The 11,787-nt window shown below is 37.7% G+C and overlaps 1 protein-coding gene and 1 non-coding gene across 5 annotated transcripts in view; one reads left to right on the top strand and one right to left on the bottom strand.

The window, feature by feature from the left end:
- The window catches only part of BRAF (B-Raf proto-oncogene, serine/threonine kinase), a 203,603-nt gene that overhangs the window by 32,328 nt on the left and 159,488 nt on the right, over window positions 1-11,787 (top strand). The window lies entirely within an intron of this gene.
- On the bottom strand, window positions 8,970-9,076 carry LOC119467110. The gene has a single exon (XR_005195640.1). It is a non-coding gene; the product is annotated as a U6 spliceosomal RNA (small nuclear RNA).

Raw genomic sequence — 11,787 nt, 5'->3', positions numbered from 1 at the left:
TTTTTTTGAGGTAGTATCTGGCTCTGTTATCCAGGCTGGAGTGCAATGTTGTGATCCTGGCTCACTGCAACCTCTGCCTCCTGGGGTCAAGCCATCCTCCCATCTCAGCCTCTTGATTAACTGGGACTACAGATGTGTGCCACCACACCTGGCTAATTTTATGTATTTTTTTGTAGAGACAGGGCCTCATCATGTTGGCAAGGCTTGTCCCAAATTCTTGAACTCTAGTGATCTGTCCACCTCAGCCTCCCAAATTGCTGGGATTACAGGAGTGAGCCACTGCCTGCTGCTTCATCTCCCATTTCATCTGTTCTTCAATTTAGTTTTCTCAGAGTCATTTTTTCCCCTAAAATGCATTTGATAATGGTAGATGGGGATATATTAGTCAGTTCTTTTGTTTCCTTGACTGATTTCTGGTATTTATTTCATCTGCCTTTGCCTATTACGTTTCTTCTCTCATCCACTGCTCCCTGTTTTATTGGTGGTGGGGGGGGTGTGGGGGTGTTAACATTTCTCTTCATAGGCCCTTTGATGGATTCTTTTTATTACTCATCCTTGTTGTCTTTGAGTACTTCTATTTGAGCCTGCTCTTAGCTTAAGAATGTTATGGGGAACAGCAGGGAGAATAAGCCTAAGTAGGCATAACCTTTTTCTCAGACATCTTGTCTCAGAAAGCTCATTCACCAAATATGTTGTGTTCTCTACCCTGGGAATACATCACTCCTCTGTTTTTAATGTCTTTTTTTCACCCTTTCTGCCATTTTGGGCCAAGCCAGTTATTTAGTCAGGATGAAGACTCCATCCAGGCAGGAGATAGGTGAGGCTTATAGTGAAGTTAGACATCAAATCGATTCCTGTTTGATGATTGATTTTTAATTTTGTTCTGCTTAGCTGCCTTTAGCTTTAACCTTTTATATCTTGTGTTTCAACATTTATTCTTACAAAGGAGCTAGTCCCCAGCATAAACTTAAAATAAAATTAAAAATTACCAGTTCTCTCCTCTAGCAAAGTGTAACTGCTTTTATTTTATGTGACTTGATCTCATGCATTGTTTTGTTCCCTGGATTGTTTGGGGGTGGGAAAGTAAAGACAGGGAGGTCTGTGTTTCACTTTAAAAACAAATGTCTAAACCAGATAAGAACTCCGCAAAATGTCATGGTTCGGGTCCTCTGTGATCTTGCTCTTTCCTACCTCTCTACCCATGTCTATCAGCCATCCTTGCTGTGTGCTAAATGCTCTAGCACAGTATTTCCTAAAGTTTATATTGTGTATACTGAATATTCAAAGTGTTCTCCCAAATATAGTTTCCATAGTTTACAATTTTGGGAAATTTTAAATGTTCCTTATTGCCTAACCTGTTGAGTTTCCAAGCCCAAATGAGGGATACCATGTCATCTGAATCTTACTTGATTTCTGTATTTCACATATTAAGGGATTCATCTAAAATGTATCTGAATTGATTTGGCAAGCAAGTGATACTCTGTACAGTAATATATAGCTCCCCTTTTGGGGTTTCATAATTGGATATTAGCATAGTAATGTTTGAGAAGAACTGTAGTAAAGAAATTTACATTTGTTTGTTTATTTTTTATTTTTTTTTATTTTTTAAGACAGAGTCTCCCTCTGTCACCCAGGCTGGAGTGTAGTGTCACGACCTCAGGTCACTGCATCCTCCACCTCCTGGGCTCAAGCAATTCTCTTGCCTCAGCCTTCCAAGTAGCTGGGATTACAGGTGCATGCCATCACACCTAGCTAATTGCATTTAAATATTTTTAGTAGTGTTGGGGTTTCACCATCTTGGCCAGGCTCATCTTGAACTCCTGACCTCAAATGATCCACTCCTTGGCCTCCCAAAGTGCTGGGATTATAGATGTGAGCCACTGCACCTGGCCTTACTTTTGTCTAAATTAGAATTTTATAAACTTCCTTGACTATGGAACATTGCTTCTGTGTAGTATATGCTAATATTCTCTGAAATATTTTAGGGAAATGCTGTTTAATTCCAATCAAACCCTTGCATTTTTCATGATTGTTTCCTGTTGTTTCTGTCCCTTTGTCCTAGAATGCTGTCTTCCTTCATCTTTTCCCCACCACCCAATTTTTTTTTCAGTGGTTTCTGAGGTGATACTTGCCCTGCTGGGAGGCATTTGGAAATATTTTGATTGCCATGACTGGAGGATGCTATTTGGATTTAATGCCCACAGATCAAGGAACACAATGCACTAGAAGTCCTACACAGCAAAGAATTGCCCCACCCAAAATGCCACTTTTACTGTGGCCCTCCATATCTACAAGTTCTGCATCCTAGGATTCAACCAACTGCAGATCAGAAGTATTAGGAAAACAATAAAAAGTAATACAATAATACAAATACAAGATAATATAGCAGCTATTTATGTAACATTTACATTGTATTAGTCATTATAAGAAATCTAGAGATGATTTAAAGTATATGGAAAGTATAAATTATATATAAGTACCCTCCCTTTTTATATAAGAGACTTCAGCATCCAAGGATCATGGTATTGTAGGAGAGAGTCCTGGAACCAATCACTTGTGGATATGGAAGGATGACTGTAGACTCCTTTGGAGAACACTGAACTCATCAACTTTTACTCATCCTTCAGAATTTAGTTCTGGTTATCTTTTCCAGAAGCCTTCTCTAAGTACTTTTGTTTTCCCCTCTACTCCACACCCTGTCATCTTCTCTGCTTGGTACTCTCATAGTATTTTAGGCACATCTTGATTATTTGAAGTAACCATTTTGTAGTATAGGTGTCTGTAATACCTCTACTGTACTATGAGCTCAAATCTTTGAAGGCAAAGACACTTTGTATCCTTAGTTCATGATATATAATTAGTCTTTTAAAAAAATGCATGTTACATGGATACATTAATAAGTTATACTTTTAATTTAAATCAGAATTGTGATATGCCTCTTAAAAAACCGTTGCTTTGGCTGCATTAATAATCTTGGGCAATTGTGGGAAATAATCTCATTTTACTCTCATAATAGATAATTAAAATATGCTTCCTTTCATTCAGGTATGGGTAACAGATGTTAGAGTAGTGTTTTATTTTGGTTTTGACCTTGGCTGCACATCAGAAGTGCCTTCAAAAAGTACAGATACCTGGGTCCTTTGCCCAGAGGTTCTGGTTTTTGAGGGTGAGGCCTTGGCATCTGGATTTGTAAAAGCTTCCTCAGATTTTTAATCTGAGGTTAAGATGGAAAACTCATTTAGTGAGACGGTGATATGTAGAATTTTGGGAAGTCAGTACACTTAAGAGAGAAGTTACTAAATCATTGAAGAACAGTGAAAGGAGTAGGGATTTTTAGCTTAGAAAAAAAAAATCTAGATGGAGTATGTGAGTTCTCTGAGGGCTACAAGAATGTGTCAGTCTTGCTCATCCTCAACCCTTAGCATGAGCCTGAGCACACAGTAGGGATTTGGTAAATATGTATTGGCTAACAGAAGAATATCTATCATTAGGTGTTTGAAAGATAGTCGTTGTGGAACTACAGAGATTATCCCCAAAAAAGTTGTATAGTAATAATGTACCACTTAATTTTATGATTAAAAATAATGAACTGGATATCTAATTCATTTATTATTTCAGTTTATTATTTAATTTGTGCCAGGCACTGAGGATTCCATTGGATTCTCTGGTCAAATCTATGAAGTTTGTATCACTCAAATAATAGGGATATGTCAACAAACTGACATTTGGGGGTTAAATAATTTGCCTAAGGTTACAAAGCTAAGTGACAGAGCTGGAATTCTTATTTTAAAGTCTGTACTCATTCACTATGCCTTACCATAAACCTTCACCCAACCCTAAGAGTTAGATACTATAATTCTCATTTTGTAATGGAATTAGGTTTAGAAAGGTTATGCAGCTTACCTAAGAGCACACTGCTTGAGTAGAAGATTTGGGACTTGGACCCAGACATTGTGACTCTAGAGTCCATGCCATTAACTTCCATGCTATTGGAGCCCCCTTGCTTCCTACCATATAATGTACAACATCTGTTTTCTTGAGATTACTAACCACAGTTGACATGTTGCTCTCTTTACACCTTTCGGCTGATGGTTTGAATTTGGATATTGTCTTGAATCTGCTTAGTACCCTGGACTGTGGTAGCCCTAGAAAATAAAACATTGCATTACCAGGTTCTTTTTCTTCATTTCTTTTTTCTTTTGGTTTGGATTTTAAATCTGAATTTTAATAAACTCGCTTGTATTAATACACTGATATCTGTTAGCTTCAGTATTTGAGTTAGTAGTCTCCAGACTTAAAAATTTTGTGCTCTATCATTTAAAAAAGTGAGCTATTACCCCAGTACATATCTGTTTTATTTATGCTATATGTGTGCCACTGAAGAAAATGATAATACTTTATAAAATATGAACTTGTTAACATGAATTTTTAAAAAGCCAAGCTAAAAGTGAAATTATGAAGTGTTTTTTGGTCTTTAGCTAATATTTCAAATTGCAACATACCATTAGGCCAAGGTTGATCATTATAATAGTGTGTACAAATTCATATTTTAAGTAATTTGGATAATTTTTTAAACAGCCAGTTTCTTGTCAGGGATTATTAGGTTAGGGTTTCTCAACTGGTGCTGTTGATGTTTTTGAAGTGGATAATTCTTGCTGGGGGATGGGGGGATCCTATGCATTGTAGGATGTTTAGCAGCTTCCCTGGCCTTTATTCACAAGATGACAATATTACCCCCCAGTAGAAACATCAAAAATGCTGTGAGGCATTACCAAATGCCTTGAGAGGCAAAATTACTTCTGGTTAAGAACCACTGTATTAGATCATTGTTTTTATCCTGTATTATGGATGACAAACAGCATGTGCTAGAGTAAGGAAAGTGTTAATTTTGATTTTTTTTTTTTCTCTAGCAGCAATAATGTTTTCTTCAGTATGAAGTTTGAGATCTGTTTGTAGGAATTCTTTTATTCACTTGTTCATTCTATAAGGTTTAGTTAAAACTCGGTAACATAATCCAATCCATACATTTACTTAAATCAGTATATGTGAGTCATAGTATGTCACAGTAAGACAAATGAAAGAGGAGAGTGCCACTGTCAAGTGTTCTGCTGTATGAAATGCCCAGTCTTCAGCAGACCTCTTGACTATATGTGTCACATCTCTGATACTAACCGTAAGTTAGGGTACCTATGTAAATATTAAATGCTGAGGCCAGGCACGGTGGCTCACACCTGTGATCCCAGCACTTTGGGAGGCCAAGATGGGGAGGATAACTTGAGCCTGGGAGTTTGAGACCAGCCTAAGCAACATAGCAAGACTCTCGTCTCTGAAAAATTTAAAAAATTAGATGAGCGTGGTGACATGCACCTGTAGTCCCTGCTACTTGGGAGGCCAAGGTGGGAGAATTGCTTGAGCCCAAAAGTTTGAGCCTGCAGTGAGCTGTAATCACACCACTGCACTCCATCCTGGGCACAGAGTGAAACCCTGGATCCCAAAAAATAAATAAATATCAAATGCTGACTTTTTCTAATTTTCTAGATGAATACATTAACTAAATAATGTAGCCTACCTATATCCCCAACAAAGAGTCTTCCTACAGGTCCTCAGGTGTATGTGCATACCTATTTGTAAGCCACTCATTTGGCCATCACATTGTAACTTATTGTTCAGTTTGTGTCATTGCAACCATAGTACTCAAAAAGGAAAAGTAATTTTAGCTCTCTGAACTGACCTCCACCTAACCAACTCATCGGGTTAACTGGTGTTCTCCACTGATGTGAATTATATTTAAAGGAAGATTGTTGGTCCTATATCAAAGATTAGAGAATGAATGTTCATTTTACAGTTTTAAGTATTTAAAATGTTCAAGGCCTGTGTTTATCGTTCCTCATGATTCCCTGACCTTTTCAGTTAATTAGCCACTGGACATAATTACATTGACTATAGGGGCTTCTTTTGCACCGTACCAGTGTTGGAATTATTATGAGTTACTTGTGGAGTTGGAACTACAGTTTCTCTCAGCAGCCGACTTATGTGGTTGTCTAAACTTGCAGCTGAATTATAATACAAAGTTTTCAAACTTTCTGTTTTGGAATGGTAATTTACTCTCAAAACTGTTGCTTCCTTCTTGCTACCTTACAGGTTTGTTGTGAGAGTATTCCTCAGCAGTAGTTCAGACTCTCATTACTTCTTGTCTATAATTGTAGCATAGTTTTAATGGGATTCCCTGCCTCCAGTACTTCTCTGGCTTGTTGGTTAACATAAACATTATTGCCAGATTAGACATCCTAAAATGTAATGTCTAATCAGATCAAAAGCCATTTATAACAATAAAAACTACATTAAAAATTTACTATGTCCTGGGTTTAGATGTGGTCTCTGCAATCAGTTGTTCATTTAACAAATTATTTTAAAAATACATACATACGCACACATGAATTCTGAATTGTGATATTTGCCAAAATAAAAAATATAGGGTGATGGGAGAGCTTAATGAGGATCAAATATAGATTGGGAGGAGGGTGATGAGGAAAGGCTCTTTTGAAAAAGTGAGATTTAAACTATCTGAAGAAGCTGTGCTTAGTTTAGAAAGGTGCTGGGCAAAGAGTATTCCAGGAAGAAGGAATAGCATGTGTGAAGGCTTTGCTCTGCTGCTGAAATTGTGATTGAGCTTATTGAGTATGGCCAGAGTGAGTAGTGCCTGATGAGGCAGGATGTAGGCTAGGATGAGGTCGTTTCAGATCTTGCACTCTATACCAAGAAGTTTAGGTTTTATTCTGAGTGACTGGGGAGACATTAAAGGGTTTAAGCAAGGGGAGTGTTGTGAATCAGTGACGTATTTTACAGATTCCACTCTGACTACAGAATGGATGAGAGCAGAATAGGAGTTAGGTCAAAAGAAGTGGGAAAACCAGTTAGGATGCCTTTGTAAGTAGTAGTAGTTCAGAGAGAACGGATGATAATTTTGACTAGAGTCATGACAGTAAACAAGGTGACACATGAAGTGATTATGTCATAAACTATTACCATTACCCTGTGAAGGAAGTATGAGCAGAATAAGATTTAGAATAAACTTATCCAAGCCTATCTAATAAATGGTACTGTGAGGAACTGAAACAATGGATGTTTCAGAACATTTGATCCTTGCCTCTAAAACAAAATCCAAACTCCGTTGAAGATTTTTCAGTCTCCTCTTACTATCTTTATCTCCTCCTAAACTCCTACTCACCTATGCTATAAGCATACCAAACTATTGGCAGTAAGTATCATGAACATATCCTCTACCTCGATGCCACTGATGATTGTTTACTATGGCTGAAATATTCTTGCTCCCACATACGCTTAACAAAATCCTACTCATTGTTTAGGATCCAGATCAAATACGAATGAAACCTTCCAAATTTGCCTCCAGATTGATATTGCACATTTATCTTCTTTTAGCCATAGTAGTTTATATTACTATCACATTATAGTATATTATTCAATAAATGTTTGTAATTGACTATGTGCCAGGTACTATGTGTAGACAATATGGACATATCCACATATAAAAATAGACACAATTGCTACATTTATGGAATCTACATTGTAACACAGACTTTGAACAAAATCTGGGCACAAATATGTAACTAAATATTAGTAAGAGGTATGAAGGAATAGTAAAGGGTGCCTGCAGGTTTCTGAAACCCTATTATGACCCTTGAGGTCAAAATTATTTTTATAATCCTACCAAGATATTATTTGCCTTTTCATTCTCATTCGTATGAGTATATAGTAGTGATAGGATGTATGGTATTGCAACAAATTGAATACAGAAGGCACGAGAATCCAGATGTCTTTTGTTAAGGCAGACATTAACTAAATTGGCAAAAAAAAAATTTTTTTGAAGCCACTTTGGGGCTGCATGTGCGGTGGCTCACACCTGTAATCCCAGCACTTTGGGAGTCCGAGGTGGGCAGATCACTTGAGGTCAGAGTTCAAGACCAGTCTGGCCAAGTTGACGAAACCCCATCTCTACCAAAAATCCAAATATTAGCTGGGCATAGTGGCACACGCCTGTAATCCTTCCCTGTAATCAGGAGGCTGAGAGGCAGGAGAATTGCTTGAACCTGGGAGGCAGAGGTTAAAGTGAACTCCAGCCAGCATGACAAGAGCAAGACTGTCTCTCAATCAATCAGTCAATCAGTGCCACTTTGCCTTCTCATTTTTCGTTGTTTTGGAAAATGTGGTTGGTTTTGTTTGTTTGTTTGTTTTATTCATTTAAAAATAGATCACTTTTGTTAATGAGTTTTTTGTTATTTTAAAATGAGTTTTAAACATTTCTTGGTTATAATTTTTAATGTAGTAAATACTGATAGCGATAAACTATGTAGATAAAAGCTTTCTAGGGTCCTCCATACTTTTTAAGTGTATGAAGGGGCCAAGTGTGGTAGCTAACACCTGTAATCCCAACACTCCGGGAGGCCAGTGCAGGAAGAGCCATCATAGCAAGACCCTATCTCTACAAAAAAATTTAAAAATTAGCCAGGCCTGATGGTGTGTGCTTGTAGGCTTGGTTACGTGGGAGGCTGAGGTGAGACGATCACTTGAGCCCAGGAGTTTGAGATTGTGTGAGCTGTGGTCATGCACTGCATTCCTGCCTGGGCTACAGAGTGAGATCCTATCTCCAAAAAAAAAAAAAAAAAAAAAAAGGTGTGTGTGGTGTGTGTACGCACGAGCGCGTGCACTAAGAGAGAGAGAGAGAGAGAGGGAGAGAGATCCTGAAACCAAAATGTTTGACAACCCTATAATGGGGATCTGATTTAAATTGGGGGCTTCTGGAAAAGTAAAAGATAATCTTATGCCTCTGTTAAATTCTTATGTTCTTCTAAAAATTAGGAGTGTGGTTTTCTCTGTATTTCCAAAACCTACAATTCTTTTTATAAAATGGGTGTGTTGCCTGAATCTAAATTTATTTAAATTTTTTTAATTTAAAAATGGAATGCTTCATGAATTTGCATGTCATCCTTATGCAGAGGCCATGCTAATCTTCTCTGTATTATTCTGATTTTAGTGTATGTGCTGCCAAAGCAAGCACCAAATTTTGTTATCAAAGTCTACTGTAGATGGCCATTCTTTCTTGGATTTGTGGTTTCATTGAAACCTTTGTTGGAAATACCACCTTATTCTGATTATTGTAGGAAATAGATCTAGATTCAATAAAGGATTGAATCAAAGGAATTTAATTCAAATTCCTCTTGGTATGAAGCTGGGATGATTACTTAACCTGCTAAACCTTACCATTATTCGTCTGTAACATGGAATACATATTTTACTGTGGTGTAATGATTTAATGAATGAATGTTTGTGACCTGATTAATAACAGAGACAATCCATAAATGATAATCCTTTTATATACACAGCACATACGTATTGGGGTTAGTTTCAGTTAGTGAGCAGAGAGGTCTGTGGATAAATCAGGATATAATAATCATCATTTAAGGACATATTCAACATTCAAGCAGTTTATCAGAAGGGAGAAAGCCAGAATGATCTATTGTATGATTATTCATCTTTAGAAAAAGGAACAGAAAATATGGGCTTAGAATATTTTAAAGAAGTAGCTCTATGTTGCAATGTAGATGTTTTAAGGATGGGGTAGAATTTTATGTGTCTGGTACAGGAACAGTGCCTCACATTTTACTAAATGTTTGAATAATATTAATTAACTAGAGATTCTTAAAAACACATTTTTAGAAGCCTTGAAAAAGATGTATACTACAGATTAAAGGCCAAGCCCAAGAAAGCTTACATTGCTAACTGGAAAAATAAATAAAGGTACCATAGAAGAAAAAGAAAATTGCCCTATGGGGAGAACATGTCGTGTCATATGGTGTGACTAAATGGGATCCAGTAAGTTAAGACATGGTAGAGCATCTTCAGAATGATTCCATGTTCCAAGGTTAAAATGTTAACTATATTAAAGGTAGTAAACCAGTGAAAGAATCCTTAAGATCCTAGTGCAGAATGTTTGACAAGAGATAAGATCAGCTGACTGCTGTGGTATTCATAGCAGAAAGCCATAGGAAAATTATCCTTTTGATATTCTTCCTTGAAGAAGATAGGTCCTTTTTTTTTTTCCTTTTTTGAGGTGAAGTTTCCCTCTTGTTGTCCAGACTGGAGAGCAGTGGTGCAATCTTGGCTCACTGCAATCTCTGCCTCCCGGGTTCAAGTGATTCTCCTGCCTCAGCCTTGAGGCACCCGCCCTGGCCTCCCAAAGTGCTGGGATTACAGGCATGAGCCACCGCGCTTGGCCGAAGATAAGTCCTTTTTTAAGATAGATAGTTAAGGCTGGGTGCTGTACCTGTGGCTCATACCTGTAATCCCAGCACTTTGGAGGCCAAGGTAGGTGGATCACCTAAAGTCAGGAGTTCAAGACCAGCCTGACCAATATGGTGAAACCCCATCTCTACTAAAAATACGAAAATTAGCTGGGCATGGTGGTGTGCGCCTATAATCCCACCTACTCTGGAGGCTGAAACAGGAGAATTCCTTGAACCTGGGAAGCAGAGGTTGCAGTGAGCTGAGATCACACCATTGCACTCCAGCCTGGGCGACAGAGCAAGACCCCATTTCCAAAAAAAATAGATACTTTGAAAAAGAAATAATAGTTATTTCTCATTGAGATGAACTCAAAGTTGGCTAGAGCGACACACAGGTTTGGACCTATAACTTGCTTACATTTTAAATATTAGGTTGGTGCAAAAGTAATTGTGGTATTTGCTACACAACAGAAATGATTGTAGACATTTTTTTCTTTGTACAGCTGTAAAGCATTGCAGAAATTATATGTAGAATTATAAGCATACTTTTATTGTGTTTCATTTTACTGTACTTCACAGATAATTTTTTTTTTTTTTTTTTTTTTTTTTTTTTTTTGTTTTTTTTTTTTTTTTTTTTTTTTTTTTTTTTTTTTAAACAAATTGAAGGTTGGTGGCAACCCTACATCAACAGTATATGCTCACTTTGTGTCTCTGTGTCACATTTTAGTAAATCTTGCAATATTTCAAACTTTGTCTGTTTTGGTGTTCTACGATTTTCCATGTTACTGTTGTAAAATTGTTTGGGGGTGCCACAAACCACACGCATATCAGGCGGCAACTTCATCAGTAAATGTTGTGTGTGTTCTCACTGCTCCACTGACTGGCTGTTCCCCCAACTCTTGTCTGGCCTCCCTATTCCCTGAGACACAGTAATATTGAAAGTAAGCCAATTAATAACCCTACAGTGGCCTCTAAGTATTCAGGTGAAACCAAGAGTCACATGTCTCTTGAAATCAAAAGCTGGAAATGTTGAAGCTTCGTGAAGAAGGCACGTCAAAAGCTATGCCTTTTGTGCCAGACAGCCAAATTGTGAATGCAAAGGCAGAGTATTTGAAGGAAATTATAAGTGCTACTCCAGTGAATACATGAATGATAAGAAAGCAAAACAGGCTGGACATGGTGGCCTATGCCTGTAATCCTAGTGCTTTAAGAGGCCGAGGTGGGAGGATCACTTGAGGCTAGGAGTCCAAGACCAGCCTGGCCATCATAGCAAGACTTCATCTCTATTAATTTAAAAAAAGTGAGGCTGGGCATGGTGGCTCATACCTGTAATATCAGCACTTTGGGAGGCTGAGGCAGGCAGATCACCTGAGATTGGGAGTTCAAGATCAGCCTGACCAACATGGAGAAACCCCGTCTCTACTAAAAATACAAAATTAGCAAGGCGTGGTGGTGCATGCCTGTGATCTCAGCTACTCGGGAGACT

This window comes from Cebus imitator, unplaced genomic scaffold (genome assembly GCF_001604975.1).
Source record: "Cebus imitator isolate Cc_AM_T3 unplaced genomic scaffold, Cebus_imitator-1.0 Scaffold260, whole genome shotgun sequence".
Lineage (NCBI taxonomy): Eukaryota > Metazoa > Chordata > Mammalia > Primates > Cebidae > Cebus > Cebus imitator.
The sequence above is the reverse complement of the archived record's forward strand: the minus strand, read 5'-3'. Positions and strand labels throughout refer to the sequence as shown.